Below are 18538 nucleotides of genomic sequence, written 5' to 3' on the forward strand. Positions count from 1 at the left end.
CAGGCAACAGAACCAGAATTTGATCACAAATGCAACTATTTGATACTAAAGACCACACGTTCAACCACTACTCCAAATGCGTAGATCTAGAGATGCTTACGGCAACCCACTCCAGTACTCTTGCCTGGAAAATCCCATGGACGGAGGAGCCTGGCAGGCTGCAGTCCATTGGGTTGCTGAGAGTTGGACATGACTCAGTGACTTCACTTTCACTTTTCACTTTCATGCACTGGAGAAGGAAATGGCAACCCACTCCAGTGTTCTTGTTTGGAGAATCCCAGGGACGGGGGAGCCTGGTGGGCTGCTGTCTATGGGGTTGCACACAGTCGGACACGACTGAAGCAACTTAGCAGGAGCAGAGATGTTTGGAATAAATTTTATTTATAGAGATCATATTAAAATCCTTCAGGTTGTCTGGCACAAGAATTAAGGAAACATTAAAAACAATGAAAGATGATAATAGGTGAAACTGTGCAGGAAGAGAGGAGCAATATGAGAGCGCTGTATAATTTCTGCTCAGTTTTTCTATAGATCTAAAATGGCTCTAAAAGATAAAGTCTAGTAATTTTAAAAGATTATATTATCTTTGAGATCCCTTACAATCATCAGATGAAGGCTTTTAGTACTGAGTTATTGATAAGCTCTGAAACACCTGAAGCCCAATTCTATGAACTATAAGGATCTGGGTATAATGACCACAGACAGGTGATTTACCTCCTAACAAATATGCAACTGCTTTTGGAAGGAGTAGAACAGTGCTTTAAAAAATTACCTGGACAAAATCCACCATACAAAAGCCACTTTATCATCAGTGAAGTTGGATACTGTCCCCCGTTGCACAATGCCTGTCTGTTCCTTTAATTCCTGTGCCTGCCCACATCACTGCAAGAGCTCTTGGTACCTTGTTGAAAATTCTGGTTACTGATTCTTCCATGGGATTATGCCACTGGACTTGTTTCCACATGTCTGCTGCATAGCCCCTGACAACAATTTGATTTCCAACTGAGAAACATAGAGCATACAAATGTTACTAATAGCGCTATACATTATAGTAATAGCTTTCACATTAAATTTTAAGTCAAAAATTATAAATTGATACATACACCACTTCTAAAAAGTAATTTATACTCTAGTTCATCATTAAAAGTTTTTAAAGTCTGGTAAATTACATAATTCTCATTTAAAAGCATTTTATTATTTAACTTATTAAAAGTTAATAATATTACCAAAAATTTAGCAAAAATTATATTCTATGTACTCTAAAAATAAGTAATAAAAAGCCTTATATCACACAAAAGGAATGGACAGAGTCTCATATGACTATAATTGTACAGTTCAGTGAAAATATCACTAGCCTCTTCTTTCTGACATATTTACAGATATTGTCTATACAGTGAGCATTGTTAGTTTCTACACTTCTAGTTGAATTTATTCCACAGTACGAACAGAAACTTCCAAGGTAGCTCGGACAGTAAAGCGTCTGCCTACAATGTGGGAGACCTGGGTTCGATCCCTGGGTCATGAAGATCCCCTGGAGAAGGAAATGGCAACCCACTCCAGGCTTCTTGCCTGGAAAATTCGATGGACGGAACATCCTGGTGGGCTACAGTCCATGGGGTTGCAAAGAGTCAGACATGACTGAGTGACTTCACTTTCACAAACGGAAACACTTGTATTTTGTCCCTTCTACCTTTGATAGTTTAAAAGATATCCTATTGCTTTATCTTACATTTTCATAAATTATCATCTAGACTCTAAATATGACCCTTTCAGACCTTGTGAGGTATTGAAAATACAAAGAAACCAGAAAAATAAAGCATACGTGACAGAATAACTGGAGGATATATTGATCTTAAAGTAGATAAAATTAGATATATATGTTGTAGAGAAGGAATGTAATATAATTTAGTTGTACAGGGAGCGACAGATGAGTGATATTTTAAAAGGCATTTCTTAAATATAGGAAAAGAATTATTTTATCTGAGTAACTGATTCAAATAAGAGAAACTTGTTAATGCTCGTATAGAATACACATTATAAAACTTTAATAGTAAAGCAATTAGATACTACAAATATTATACAATATTGCAGTGACCTGTGTAAGAAGATATAAAAAATGAATAGTGGCATAAATAGCCCTTAGGGATTTCGTGATTCAGACTATACTGACCCAGAGAGATTGTGGTAAATTCTGAGTTTTAAAAAATAGTAATTTAATTCCTCTCTTCAGGGAGCTTATATTGCATTTAGGAAGACGTGCAATAGCAACTGATGTTTAGAGCTTGGGAGAAGCATAAGAAGGAAAGAAATAGACTCTATAATAGAAAATTAAGAATGTGGCTGTGAGTAGCAGAGAGAGTCTCTCTCGAGAAGTGACGTTTGCACTGTGACATGAGGGATATGAAATAATAGGATAGCAAGAGTAGGGACAAGATGTCTGCAGGAAAAGAGTACAGCAAGTGCAAATGTAGTAGGGTGGGAAAATAATTTTGCCACAAAAAGAACTTTTATTTAAGAGTGTAAGTGCATGAGGGAGTTAGTGGCATGGAATGAGACTGAATGGTGGGCATATTCCTGATATCTCACGGTCTAACGGACAATAAAAGGTGCTGGAGAAGTAGTCTAAATGCAATAAAAAGCATGAGTGAGTATTTCTTATAGAGCTTTTTTATAATTTTATTTATGTTCATGGCTGCGCTCCATCTCTCTTGCTGCCTGCAGGCTCTCCTCTAGTTGCGGTGAGTGGGGGCCACTCTTCACTGCAGTGTCCGGGGTCCCCATTGCAGTGGCTCCTTCTGTTGTGAACCCCAGATTCTGGGGTGCCTGGGCTTCAGTCATTGTGGTACAGCTGACCCTTGAACAACAGTGAGTGTGAACTCTACAGGTTCACTTTTATGTGGAATTTTTTTTTTAAATAAATACATAGCAAGTACTACAAAGGGCCCACCAGGTGGCACCATGATAAAGAATCTTCCTGCCAATGCAGGAGACACAAGAAACGGGAGTTCAATCCTTGGGCAGCCCACTCCACTATTCTTAACTGGAAAATCCCATGGCCAGAGGAGCCTGGTGGGCCACAGTCCATGGGGTCATGAAGCGTCAGACATGAACGAGCACACAGGCACGCAGGCACAGTATTACAAAAGCTGCAGTTGGCTGAATGTGAGGTGTGGCATGCGGATACAAAGGGCCAACTGTAAAGTTCCACTCAGGTTTTCTACTGGGTAGAGAGTTGGAGACTCTAACCTCTGCACTATTCAAAAGTCAACTGTAATCTAAAAGAGAGGATGGTGACTTGATAAGGAGAAAGAGAAGAGAGGGCTAACTGTAAACATATCTTTGAAGTAGATTTGACTGGCCTTCATATTGGAAAAGATGGAAATAATAAGGAAAAATACTTCAGACTTTGTTTTATGAGAGAGTGTGAATGGATGGTGGTGCCAAACAGTGTAAGAAAGAAACCTAAACTGGGTTTGAGGAATAAGAAAATCAATTAAATCCATAATTGTTAAATTTGAAACAACTTAAGCCTGTTTGAGTGAATATGTCAGCAAGACAATTGGATACATGAATCTGAATCTTAGGAGAAATGTATGAACTACAGTTATATGTGTGTGTATGTCTGTGTGTGTGTGTATCCCTTTATAACCCTATGGACTGTAGCCCATCCGGATCCTCTGGCCATGGGATTCTCCAGGCAAAAATACTGGAGTGAGTTGCCATTTCGTCCTCCGGGGAATCTTCCCGACCCAGGGATTGAACCCACATGTCTTGCATCTCCTGCACTGGCAGGCAGATTCTTTACCACTGAACCACCTGGGAAGTTCTATCAATATATCTATCTATATGTGAATATTGAAATTAGAACAGGTAAGGGATGAGTGCAGACAGAGAATTTAGCAAGACCCAGATCAAGTCCTAAGGAACATTAACAAAGTAGACTGAAATGGAACAAAATATAGGAATTGCTAATATTCACTATAACCCTATTGCAAGAAGTGAATAATAAAGAAGAATCTTATGAGATGCTTAATTTCCAAATGTTAAATGTGGTCTCTGCTATCAAAAGACATCTTCAATCCCTTAGGACTGTCAAAGCAAATATATATATATAAATATGAAGGTACTACTTTATTGAGTTGAGAGACATGGACTGTAGCCCAACAAGCTTCTCTGTCCATGAAATTCTCCAAGCAAGAAAATGGAATGGGTTGCCATTCCCTCCTCCAGGGGATCTTCCTGACTCAGGGATCAAACCCGGGTCTCCAGCATTGCAGGCAAACTCTTTACCATCACAGGAAAGCTGTCGCTTCCCTGGTGACTCAGATGGTAAAGAATCCACGTCCAATGCAGGAGACATGGGTTCGATCCCTGGGCTGAGAAGACCCCCTGGAGAAGAGAATTTCAACCCAATCCAGTATTCTTGCCTGAAGAATTCCACGGTCAGAGGAGCCTGGAGGACTCCAGTCCATGGGGTCACAAAGAGTCGGACATGACTGAGCAACCAACACTTTGACTACTTTATTATTATTCAGAAAGCTGTGCTTTCTAAAGTGTCTATTCACTTGCACTGAGGAAAGGTTTCCAGCTGACCATTTGCTCCAAGGGAAAAAAAAAAATAAATGCTATGATTCTGAATTCTTCAAGAAGCTACTGGACTTTTCAGTCCTGAAGCTAATTTCCATTCATCTCAGGAGCCATGAGGGAAAGCCAAGGAGGGCTGTAGCAGAGCAGAGGCCAGTTTAGAGAGAAAAGCATCAGTAAGTTGTCATGCTTCCTCCACCTCCTTTCCAGTATAGCACATTTCAAGTAAAGAACATTTGGAAGAGCCAAATGTTCTTCCTTGCTGAGGACTAATAAAAAGAACAAAATGTATGAAGTTTCACTGAAAATAGTTCTAAATTTAGACTGAATATAATTATGTGTACCATGGTACAACAAACCCATGCTTAATCATTCATCATGATTCCACTTTTTGTATCACAAGAAGGAGAAATTCAAAAAAGGAAATTATACCAAGTAGTAGGCACTTAACAGCAGTAAGAAATTTTTGAAAGGCAGTGTAACTTCACAGATTAAACTGAGGAATAGCATTCTCAGAATTATATAAATCACCTGAATTGAAAAGGAATGGAGGGTCTTCTCCATTTAAGGAATAATGGAATGCAAACTAGTACAGCCACTATGGAGAACAGTGTGGAGATTCCTTAAAAAATTGGAAATTGAACTACCTTATGACCCAGCAATCCCACTGCTGGGCATACACACCAAGGAAACCAGAATTGAAAGAGATACATGTACCCCAATGTTCATCGCAGCACCGTTTATAATAGCCAGGACATGGAAACAACCTAGATGTCCATTAGCAGATGAATGGATAAGAAAGTGGTGGTACATATACACAATGGAGTATTACTCAGCCATTAAAAAGAATACATTTGAATCAGTTCTAATGAGATGGATGAAACTGGAGCCGATTATACAGAGTGAAGTAAGCCAGAAAGAAAAACACCAATACAGTATACTAACACATATATATGGAATTTAAAAAGATGGTAAGGATAACCCTGTATGCAAGACAGCAAAAGAGACACAGATGTATAGAACGGACTTTTGGACTCTGAGGGAGAGGGAGAGGGAGAGGGAGAGGGTGGGATGATTTGGGAGAATGGCATTGAAACATGTATACTATCATGTAAGAAACGAATCGCCAGTCTATGTTCGATACAGGATACTGGATGCTTGGGGCTGGTGCACAAGGATGATCCAGAGAGATGATATGGGGTGGGAGGTGGGAGGGGGGTTCAGGATTGGGAACTCATGTACACCCGTGGCGGATTCATGTCAATGTATGGCAAAACCAATACAGTATTGTAAAGTAAAATAAGGTAAAAATAAAATTTAAAAAATAAATAAATAAATAAAAATAAAATAAATAAAAAAAGAAAGAAAGAATGGTGACTGCCTAGGTGCTGTAGATGCTATGGTAAACAAGAGACAGAAGTGTTGCTTTTTGTTATTTCACATTCAACAGTGAACAAACAAGAAAGGAAACAATGACCTTAATCTGCCTGCAATGCAGGAGACATGGATTAGATCCCTGGGTCAGGAAGATTCCCTGGAGGAGGAAATGGCAACTTACTCCAGTATTCTTTTTTTTTTTCTATTTCCTATTCTTTTTTTTTAATGGAAGAATTGTTTTACAGAATTTTATTGTTTTCTGTCAAACCTCAACATGAATCAGCCATAGGTATACATATGTCCCCTCCCTCTTGAACCTCCCTCCCATCTCCCTGCCCAAACCACTCCTCTAGGTTGATACAGAGCCCCTGTTTGAGTTCCCTGAGACTTACGACAAACTTATATTAGCTATCTATTTTACATATGGTAATGTAAGTTTCCATGCTACTCTCTCCATACATCTCACCTCTCTTCCCCTCTCCCCATGTCCATAAGTCTGTTCTCTATGTCTGTTTCTCCACTGATGCCCTGCAAATAAATTCTTCAGTACCATCTTTCTAGATACCATATATATGCATTAGTATACGATATTTATCTTTCTCTTTCTGACTCACTTCACTCTGTATAATAGGCTCTAGGTTCATCCACCTCATCAGAACTGACTCAAAAGTGTTCCTTTTTATGGCTGAGTAATATTCCACTGTGCACACGTACCACAGCTTCTTTATCCATTCATCTGTCAATGGACTTCTCCATTGCTTCCATGTTCTAGTTTTTGTAAATAGTGCTGCAGTGAACACTGGGATACATGTGTCTCTTTCAATTTCGGTTTCCTCAGGGTATAGACATGATAGGCCTGTATTCTACAAGAATACTCCAGTATTCTTGCTTGGGACACTCCATGGACAGGGGAGCCTGGTGGCCTATAGTCCATGGGGGTCACAAAGAGTCACACACAACTGAGCAATGACTTCTCTGGAAATAGAAAGACAGTAGCGATTAGGGTGATGGGCAGCTCTATCAACTACATATGCATGGAGATTATAGTCAAAGCGCATCCTGTTTTACTTCCCTGAGAGTCAGTGTGGCTTATGCTCATTTACCTAAAGCCCCAGTCACAGTTACCCTCACAACGACATCAGGAGGAAAGGAAATATTTCACCCCGCCCCACACTTACAAGGCCTCCTTTCCTTCATGTATCACACATGCATGAATTCTGTAAGGCCAAAATATCTCTCCTCTTTCAAAAGACTGTTGGTACTAAATTCACTAAATGCCTCATATCCTTGTTTTTACTGCAGTTTCCATGCAGAGTCTGTGTGAATGATGTGCCACTGTGGTAGCGACTGTGACTTCTCATTGCAGTTATGAAGCCACAGGATCTTTAAGTTATTCCTAGCTCTATTCTCATCTCTGATACTCAGCATGTCTGATCCTTCACCTGCCATCCTACTCACACTTAGTTTCCTTCCAGAACAACCCCATTGTCCTTTCTGGAACACTCCCAGTGAAACCAGCAAATCCTTACAATCCTAGCAGCTTCTCCAAGCATTACTTTAACTGAAACTAGATTACTAGTGAGAAACCTTCCACAGCTCTCTTAAGTAGAAATTGTCAAACATTCTAGAAAATAATAGACATAATAATAGCAAGCACTTAGTGTGCACTTTCTATGTAAGCCCTACTGTACACGGACTTAATTCATGAATTAATTTCATAGCCATATTTCATATAATTATTGTAGCAATCCTACGAAGTAGACATTTTATTCATATTTTAGAGGTGTGAAACTCAGACAGAGAGAGACTAATCAAGGTCATAGAAGTAGAGGGCAATGAGGCCAGCAGTGGAACCCAAGCAGTCTGGACCCAGAGCTGGAACTCTCAGGCAACGCCTTCTCCTCATGGGTTAGAACTGGGGCGCGAGTTCTCCCTGCTCTCACTGCCTGCCTTGTTTCACAGAAGCTCTGCCAGCCACTTTTTTAAACTCCTGTTCTTTGTTGTTTTCATCTACCAACCCCCTGTCCAATTCATCTCATTCACTAAAGATTTTGGTATTCAGCTCAGGATATTACATTCATTCTCCATTCCTACCACCATCTCAGGAAATTTAATGTTCACATAGACAACCTATCCAACATCATATTTTAATTATTTCCAGACTTTCTTACTGTTAATGGCATATTTCAAACTCCACCAATCCCTTATACTTTACTGAAAAAATTTCCACTTTCAAAATTATAAACATTTCATTCTCTTATGAAAATTTCCATTTGCCTGCTCAGAACCCCAGTTCTCACTGTTTTGCAGTCTCTGAGCCTTCAGCTCCATTGATCACTCCCTTTCTTCCAAATATGAAACTTCTTACACCTTTCTAGTCTTTCACATCAATCGTTTTGGTGCCAATGCACTTATCTCCCTTGTCCACTTATCCTTTTAAAGTCTCCAGTGAGAAAAGTCCCCATCCCGATTCCATCCATCTTTGTTACCAGCATCTGTATGTATTCTCAGATAACGAAACACTCATAAATGGATTGGTAACACACAAATGGGTTGATCAATTTAATCATCAACCTCACCTACACACAGTCAGTGTAATTCTCTGATCATCTTGACCTAATTTCCATAACATATATTTCTAACGTCTATCTACAAACTCTGATACCTGGTCCCTACACTTCTCAGCAGATGATTGCATTGTACTTAAGTAAAATGATTGGAGCCATCACACAGGGATTCCTTCAATATTCGGCTGCCAAATCTGTCATTAACCTGCATGCGTAACAATCTTCTCCTTGTGCCTTTCTGATACAAAGAAGTACACATTACTCCTCTTCTTGAAGGCCAATTCTTCTACATGAAATCTGAGTCTCAGTTCACCCCATATTCTTCAGAATCTATGCTAATATTTAATGCTTTTACTGTCAGAGTATTTTTTTTCTTTACTAAGACTCACAACCAGGAATACATGTATTACATTGCGACCCATTATAAACACATTATGTGTGTGCGTGTCCAACTCTTTGCGACCCCATGGACTGTAGCCCGCCAGGCTCCTCTGTCCATGGGATTCTCCAGGCAAGAATACTGGAATGGGTGGGCATTCCTTTCTCCAGGGGATCTTCCTGCCCTAGGGATCAAATCCACGTCTCCTGTGTCCCCTGCACCGGCAAGTGGATTCTTTACCACTGCACCACCTGGGAAGCCCATTCACATTATATATATTATATAAATATCATGTATAAATATACAAAATATATCTCACTGTGGCTTGCAATAGACAATTTTTACCAAAAAAAATTTCTTACAAGACAAGATTACCTTACCAGGCATGATACACTGATATTTTATCTTTTTTTTTAATTAATGCTGGTCACCACTCACTGAATTAATGTTACAACACATTAAAAAGTCATAACCTACAGTTCAAACCACAGTGAATTATTCTATTCCTGTTGAGGTCCTTTAATGGACCAGAACCTGGTGGTCTGGAGTCAACTGATAAGAAAGTAAAGGAGAGAGAAAGAGGCTGATATTCCTTGGTTTACGCAGAAAGCCAATAAAGCCCCTGCACAGAGCTTGCTCTGCTCTCGAAGGCCTCAGGCGCCCTCTCGATGGGGTGAAGGCACAAGGTGCCTTCTTGAGAGGGTCTTAGAAGCCGGAGCAGGAAAGTGAACTCAGAGAGCCTCTGTGCTCCGGGGGATCAGCCTGAAAAGGAGAGGGGTGGGGGGGGGGGGGCGGTGGTGGCTGGTGGAGAGAGAAAGAGAGAGAGAAAGACAGACATGGGGACCAAAACTCTGATGGAGCAAAGGTGTTTTAATCAACATGGTGTGGGCATATATACTGTCTTACAAGGTAGTTGTTCTCAGCAAAGATAAAGATTAAAATTCCAGACTTACAAAACATAGGCGATCCATATTAAAGAGAGACAGAGTTGTAAACAATCACTTTTACCGTATGGTTCACAAGAAGGAAGAGGGTTCTTATCACCATATAGAAAAACTAGGCTTGCCTCTCCGCTTAATTTCTGAATATTCAGGAATTAATAAGGAACAGAGAATTCCTGACAGATCCAAAACAGCACACAGGAACCCTCCTGTTAAATGCTTCCTGACACATTCCCATACAAATTTATCTTTAAATTCTTTCCATCTAAAAATTAAAAAAAATAAAAATTACCTCCAATATTCTTTCAGCTCATGTCCTTCATTCATCTAAACTTATCAGAAAAGTTATTTTAATCTGCACTTTTTTTGTCCAGTTAACCTCTCAGATCAATTTAATCTTTAGTGTCCTACTCTGTGTGAAAACCACTTTCTTGAGTTTCAGTTGACTCTATAACTAAATTCAGTGGGCACATTTCTGCCTCATACTACTCAGTATCTCAGCAGCTTTTAGCGACTGAATATTCCTTCCTTGAAACATTAATTTTATGTTGCTTTCCTGACACTTGTTGGCGTCCCTTGTGGCTCAGCTGGTAAAGAATCTGCCTGCAATGCAGGAGGCCTGGGTTTGATCCCTGGGTTGGGAAGATCCCCTGGAGAAAGGAAAGGCTACCCACTCCAGTATTCTGGCCTGGAGAATTCCACGGACCGTACAGTCCGTGGGGTAGCAAAGAGTCGGACACGACTGAGCAACTTTCACTTTCACTTTCCTGACACTACATTCCACTTCCTCCCTTCTCTCTGCCTACATCCTTTTGGCCTGTTTTCAGTGGCTCTCCTTTCAGACTCTCAAGCTCGGGAGACCCTCTATTCGCCTCACTCTTCTCTCTCACCATCTCCTCCTCACTCTTTGGGCTTCTCAGGTAGAGCCAGTGGTAAAGAATCCCCCTGCCAATGCAGGCGATACAAGAGACCTGAGTTGGATCCCTGGGTCAGGAAGATCTCCTAGCAGAAGGCATGAAAACCCACTCCACTATTCTTGTCTGGAGAATCCTAAGGACAGAGGAGCCTAGCAGGCTACAAAGAGTTGGGGGTCACAGAGAGTTGAACACGACTGAAGTGACTTAGCACAGCACACTTCACTCTTCAGCCTTTGCTCTAGGTCTCCCTTTTGTTGTTTGAATTACAATCTTGATTTAGGAGACAAGAGAAATGTCCTATTTATAGGCTAGAAGCCTTTGGACATTAGCTGTGAAATAAGTCTTCCTATCCCAGAGAATACAGGAATATTATAATAATTCAGAATTCAAAGGTTCTCCTGAATCACTTCCAGGCATATGCAATTACACAACACAGAAATACTGCATTTTATAGTCAATGCTCATGAACCTGACTGCTTTAGCACATTTAGGATGGACTATATAATTTCTGGCATATCAAAGAATATCAAGATTTTCTCTGCATTTCCAATTTAGTTAAATTCAAGGTTTCCTTTTCTCCCTATAGGACTTATGTATCCCTGGAAGTTAACAGCTTCTTTTGGAAGTCAGCTGGAAGCCTTTGAATGTTACATGTTCAGTATCTAAGGAATAGAGTTTCATGATGTATGAGTCATCATACCAACTTTTCCTAGCTTTGAAAATTCTGTGATCTGTTCCAAGAGATTTGGCAATTTCTCCTCTCTTTAATTGCATTGCCTGGAGTGTGACCAGAAATCCTTTTTAAATGTCTCAATGACAAAACAAAACTCAACTTTATCTTCTTGTGTATTTTCTAAGTAGGTTCTGTAAATTACTTGGTTGATGCTTTAAAAATATGCAGATAATGCTCTAGCAACAGATATTTGCTCAACTTGTAATCAATTTTCATCCTACAGATCTATGTTATGCTCTTTTAAATCTAATATTTTTCATTTATGTGTTGCATCTCAATATAATAATTTGTATGAATTTGGGGTTACAATTATGGTTCCAAATTAATTTAAAATTCAACCTTTTGTTTGAATTTCAATCAACTTGCAAATAACCTAGCTGAGTAAACAATTAGATAAACATACACTTACACCTACAGCGTTAGGTTCGTAGGCAAGTTGGACCACATTGTTAGCGAAAGATGTATGTGTTTGTGGGTCTGGCTGCTTGCCACTCAAAAGCCTATAGATAGGCCAGATTGGTGAAAAGGAAAGTTTGCTTTATTTCAGATGCCAGCAACTGAGGAGCGCAGGGTGGTGGACATCTGTCCAAAGGCCGATATCCCCCTGACTAGCAGAAGTTGAGAGCTTTTAGCGACAGAGTTGGAGGGCGGGGGGTTACATGCAGAAGCAGCACAGTCATCTCAAACCGTCATCTTCAAATTGGTCATCTGTGGTCTGAACAATATCATCTCAGTTGTTTTAGGTACCATTAGTCTTCAGTTCCAAGGTACATTTGTTCCCATTTCTTTGTGGTTAGTTCTTGGAATTGTGGCAGCTCACTGTCCTGGGTACAGTCTGATCATCAAGTAGTTAACTTTTCCACCTGGTATTTTGGTATCTATAAGACAGCTCACAGGATGTGGCTCAGAATCTTATCTATAACCCTGAGAAAGAACTGAAGGTCCTTGACTATGCTTAATGCTTACATTAGTATTATTTAGTCTCCTTTGACTGTTTTCCTGTGTTTCAGCATTTCTCACTTCTCTGATTAAGGACACTTTTTAACTAAAGTGTTTCACAGGCAAAAGGTAGACAGAGGACAGAGTGGGGCGTGAGGGCGTGGCAAGGACCATAGGATCCTGCTCCGTTTCAACATGACAAATTATTTCTTTACCAAGTTTTGTCATTGGGCTGTGAATGAAACTGCAATTATACAATGCACCTCAATTTCAACATGTTAAAATGTGGGGAAAAAAAAGAGTTAAAATGTGGAAACAATGTTTCTCTGAATCAAATTAAAATGTCCCTTACTAAAATCTGCTGATTAAATTACTAAAATTGCACAGAATAGAAAACATTTTGAACAATTGTTCCTTAAGCTGCTATGTAACTTAAAACAATCTCATTCACATGCATTAACTTGTGCTTATATATAACAGGGGCTTCCCTGGCGGCTCAGGAGTAAAGAATCCACCAGCAATGCAGGAGACATGGGAGCCACAGTTTGATCTCTGGGGTGGGAAGATCCCCTGGAAGAGAGCATGGCAACCCACTTCAGTACTCTTGCCTGGAAAATCCCATGCACAGAGGAGCCGGGTGGGCTACAGTCTATAACATCGCAAAGAGTCGGACACAACTGAAGCAACTGAATACACACATACATGTGTGTGATTAGAACTTAGATAATGTTAGATAAAATTAGAGAGAATTAGATAATACAGCTTTGGGCTGTAAACATATGCACATATATGTATATATATTTATATAAATTTTATATGTTTATATATATAAATTTTATATTCAGTTATAAGTGTTCACATTTTATTGAAATTCATTCTATTTCTCCACCAATTTCATCACTCTGAGTACTCCTGCTGCCCCCAGGCTACCATTCTTTTGGTTTTAAAATGATTAAATAAGTACATCTTTTAAAGGATCAAGTATATGCCATTTCTTCTCTGAGGACTATAACCAAACAAATCTTATTTGTATATCCTCACTGTTATATTAACAATTAAATAGGCACAACAAATAAGACTACAAAATAACTAAGGTATTATTTTATTAAAGTAACTAAGGTATTATTCTATAAATACTTTGTTTCTGTGGTTTAGTAGTTATGGGGACAAGCAAATATAAAATTATAGTGATATGCTGTTTATTAAATGGCTCAGATTTAGAGGAAGAAAAAGCCCAAATTATCAAGTCATCACTAAAAAAGGTTAACTAAGTTTTATATTTGCAATTTCTTCACTAAATAATATTGAAAAAAATGTACTCAGTGAAAAATATTTCATCAAATTCAAGTTCTACTGATCAATTTTTTTAAGTTTTATTGGAGTATAGTTGATTTATAATGTTGCATTAGTTTCAGATGTACAGCAAAGTCAATCAGTTATACACATACATATTTTCACTTTCTTTTAGATTCTTTTCCCATACAGGCCATTACAGAATACTGAGTAAAGTTCCCTGTGCCATACAGCAGGTTCTTATTAGTCATCTACTTTATATACAGCAGTGTATGTATGTCAGTCCCTATCTCCCAGTTTCTTCCTCCTCTCCCACCCACTGAAAACCGTAAATTTGTTTTCTACATTCAGGACTCTACTTCGGTTTTGTAAATAAGTTCATTTGTATCCTTTTTTAAGATTCCTCATATAAGTGATATCATATGACATGTGTCTTTTTGTGTCTGACTTACTTTATTCAGTATTACAATCCCTAGGTCCATCCATGTTACTGCAAATGGCATTATTTTGTTCTTTTTATGGCTGAGTAATATTCCATCGTGTATAGTGTCACACTTTCTTTATCAATCTCTCTGTTGATGGACTTTTAGGTTGGTTCCACGGTTATTATAAATGAAAATATACACATACCCACTGAACGTTAGGGTGTGTGTATCTTTTCAAATTATAGATTTCTCTAGATATATGCCCAGGAGTGGAATTGTTGGGTCATATGGTAGTTCTATTTTTAGCTTTTTAAAAGGAATCTCCATAGTGGTTGTATCAATTTACATTCCCATCAACACACTATGGGAGATTTTCCTTTTCTCCACACCCTCTCCAGGATTTACTCTTTGCAGTTCTTTTGATGCTAGTCATTCTGACTCGTGTGAGGTGGTACCTCAGGGTATTTTTTGGATTTGTCTTTCTCTAATGAATAGTGATGTTGAGCTTCTTTTCGTGTGCTTTTTGGTCATCTGTATGTCTTTTTTGGAGAAATATTTATTTAGATTTTCTGCCCATTTTTTGACTGGGATTTTATATATATATATATATATTGAGCTACATGAGCTATTTGTATATTTTGGAGCTTAACTACTTATTGGTTGCTTTGTTTGCAAATATTGTCTCCCATTCTGAGGGTTGTCTTTTGTTTTGTCAATATTATTTTTGAAGTTATTAAAAATCAAACAAACAAAACTACTCTTATCCTCTTTGGACTAATTCATGAAAGTTAAAAGTGTCAAGTGACCACTTAAATATATTAAGAAACAGTCTTTAAAGTATATCAAAATAAGCCAAATAATTTCCAACTCTAGTAGGTTTATTTGACTTCAATACATTTAACTCCTGATTCTTTTTTATGTTCAACATGGCTAGACAGGAAATAAAATCTCTACATTAAATTCAATGCCTTTTCCAGTCCAACCTAGGGCAATCCATAAAAGGGTCAGTCATTCTGAAAGAGCCTCTCAAAAGAAAACTAAACATGCTTAGGTAGCAGACTTTTCCCAAAAAATGCAATCAAATTTAGTCATTATAATGACCAAATAATTTCCCCAATTATGTATAATTTCCAAAAACGGTTGTGTTAGTGTGCTGACTGGACTGGCAAAGGGGTATTAGACAGTAAAATGCAACCTGTAGAATCAATTGACTAAACGGTTGGCTCTGACCAGCCAATTGGATGATACTAATTTCCTTTTGGAAGAAACAATACTGAGTAAGAATTAAAGTCACAGGCTATTGAGTTAGATTGATTGATTTGAATGGTTTGTTGTTGTTCAGTCGCTCAGTCATGTCTGACTCTTTGTGACCCCACGGACTGCAGCACACCAGGCCTGCCTGTCCATCACCAGCTCCCAGAGTTTACACAAATTCGTGTCCATGAGTCAGTGATACCATCCAAGCATCTCATCCTCTGTCATCCCCTTCTCCTCCTGCTTTCAATCTTTCTCAGCATCAGGGTCTTTTCAAATGAGTTGGCTCTTCACATCACATGGCCAAAGTATTGGAGCTTCAGCTTCAGCATCAGTCCTTCCAATGAATATTCAGGACTGATTTCCTTTAGCATTGACTGGTTTGACCTCCTTCTTGTCCAAGGTACTCTCAAGAGTCTTCTCTAGCATCATATTTCAAAAGCATAAATTCTTTGGTGCTCAGCTTTCTTTATGGTCCAAATTTCACATTCATACACAACTACTGGAAAACCCACAGCTTTGACTAGACAGACGTTTGTCAGCAAAATGATGTCTCTGCTGTCTAGGTTTGTCATAGCTTTTCTTCCAAGGAGCAAGTGTCTTTTAATTTCATGCCTGCAGTCACCATCTGCAGTGATTTTGGAGCCCAAGAAAATTAAGTCTGTCACAGCTTCCATTTTTCTCCCCATCTATCTGCTATGATTTGAATGGTAGCTTCACCAATTATTAGCTGTGAGATCTTGACCAAATTACTTAAACTGTCTTTTAGTTACTTCTATAAAGGAAGGAAAATAATAAATAAAACTCACCTTGTAAGGTTATTTGTATGAGTAAATAATTTAACACATGTAAAGAACCTAGAATAGAACCTGGAAATTTTAATAGTAAGCTTTTGATAATTGTTTGCTACTGATAACAACAAATTTAATATGAATGTCTTGTTTTCTAAACTGGTTAATAAACTGCTCCAGAGCAAGGACTAAGCATTAATTTCATTTTCATTTCCAGTACTAGCATGCAGTCGATATTCAACGAACACCTGTTAATGTGTGTGTACTCAGTCACTCAGTCATGTCCAACTCTTTGTAACCCTATGGACTTACCTACCAGGCAAGAACACTGGAGTGGAATCCCATTCCTTCCTCCAGGAATACCTGTTAAATAACAGTACAAAAATGCATTGTGTTATATCTCAGAGGAACATTATATTACTAATTAGAATTCAGAATCTGATGACAAGGCTTCCATGTAAATCTCTCAAAATAATTATATAAAAGTAAACATCTGTAGGTAAATTACACGTACCCATTTCTCCCAAAGTCTGTAGATAAGTTTGAAATGAAGTAAAGTTGCTCAGTCGTGTCTGACTCTTTGCGACCCCATGGACTGTAGCCAAACAGGCTCTTCCGTTTGGCACCCCACTCCAGTACTCTTGCCTGGGAAATCTCATGGATGGAGGAGCCTGGTGGGCTTCCGTCTATGGGGTCGCACAGAGTTGGACATGACTGACACGACTTAGCAGCAGCAGCAGCATGTATTTATAAGGATTATTTTCTATAAGATTTTTTAACTTTATGATTTAATTTTTATATTATATTTAATGTAAGTGTATTCCAGGTCTTGTGAAAACCACCTTAAATGTAAGAATGGCTTTATGAGCTTAGTACCCCTTGATGTTTATGAAAATAGTATAACAAAAAAGAGCTTTTAATTGTCAAAGTATAATAAAAAGTGACCATTTATATATAACTAGTACATTGTGCTAAGTAAAGGCCAACTACATCAGTATATTGACTACACAAAATATTCAAAGTAGTTCAACAGAAAAAAGTTATGGAGACTTGAGTCATCACATAGTCATTTCAAACTAAAAGTAGTCCTTGTTTAAAAGACCATTTTCAACCTGGGAAAATTATTTATCTGAACAAGATATTCATTCATTACATCAAATGAATTGTGTTAGTATTAGTTTTATTGGCTTCATGAAAGTGAAAGTGAAGTCACTAAGTTCTGTCCGACTCTTTGCGCCCCTGTGAACTGTAGCTCGCCAGGCTCCTCTGTCCATGGGATTTTCCAAGCAAGAGTACTGGGGTGGGTTGCCATTTCCTTCTCCAGGGGATCTTCCGGACCCAGTGATCGAACCCAGGTCTCCTGCATTGTAGGCAGACGCTTTACTGTTTGAGCCACTAGGGAAGTCCTTGGCTTCATACTTTTGCTTATACAAATATACTAGGGCTCTTTTTTTTAAAAGATTTTTTTGATGTGGACCATTTTTATTAGGTTGGTGCAAAAGCAATTGTGGTTTCAGACCATGAATTTTAAATCATTATAACTAGACTCAAACACATCTTTATTAATCAAAATATGAATCATTAAAATCAACACATTTTTGCCAATGAGATAAGTTTGCTTATTCCTGTAGCATAAAAATCCATGCTTCAGGATTCAACAAACTCTTGGAAAGCATTTTCTGCCTCCTGCTGGTTATTGAAGCATTTTCCCTGCAAAAAGTTGTTGAGATGCTTGAAGAAGTGGTAGTCAGTTGGCAAGAGGTCAGGTGAATATGGTGGATCAGACAAAACTTCACAGCCCAACTCGTCAATTTTTGAAGCATTGGTTGTGTGACATGCAGTCATGCATTGTCGTGGAGAAGTGGGCCTTTTGTGTTGACCAATGCCCACTACAGGCAATGCAGTTTTCAGTACATCTCATTGATTTCCTAGCATACTTCTCAGGTGTGATGGTTTCACTGGGATTCAGAAAACTGTAGTGGATCAGATGGGCAGCAGACCACCAAACAGTGACCGTGACCATTTTTTGGAGCAAGTTTGGCTTTGGGAAGTGCTTCGGAGCTTCTCCTCCTTCCAACCACTGAACTGGTTGTCCCTGGTTGTCATATAAAATCCACTTTTCATCACACATCACAATCTGATGCAGAAGCGGTTTATTGTTGTTGTGCAGAATAAGAGAAGAAAGAAAGTGTGAAAGTCGCTCAGTCGAGTCCGACTCTTTGCGACCCATGGATATACAGTCCATGGAATTCTCCAGGCCAGAATACTGGGGTAGGTATCCTTCCCCTTCTCCAGGAGGTCTTCCCAACCCACTGATCGAACCCAGGTCTCCAGCATT

The sequence above is a fragment of the Ovis aries genome, chromosome 21 (genome assembly GCF_016772045.2).
Source record: "Ovis aries strain OAR_USU_Benz2616 breed Rambouillet chromosome 21, ARS-UI_Ramb_v3.0, whole genome shotgun sequence".
Lineage (NCBI taxonomy): Eukaryota > Metazoa > Chordata > Mammalia > Artiodactyla > Bovidae > Ovis > Ovis aries.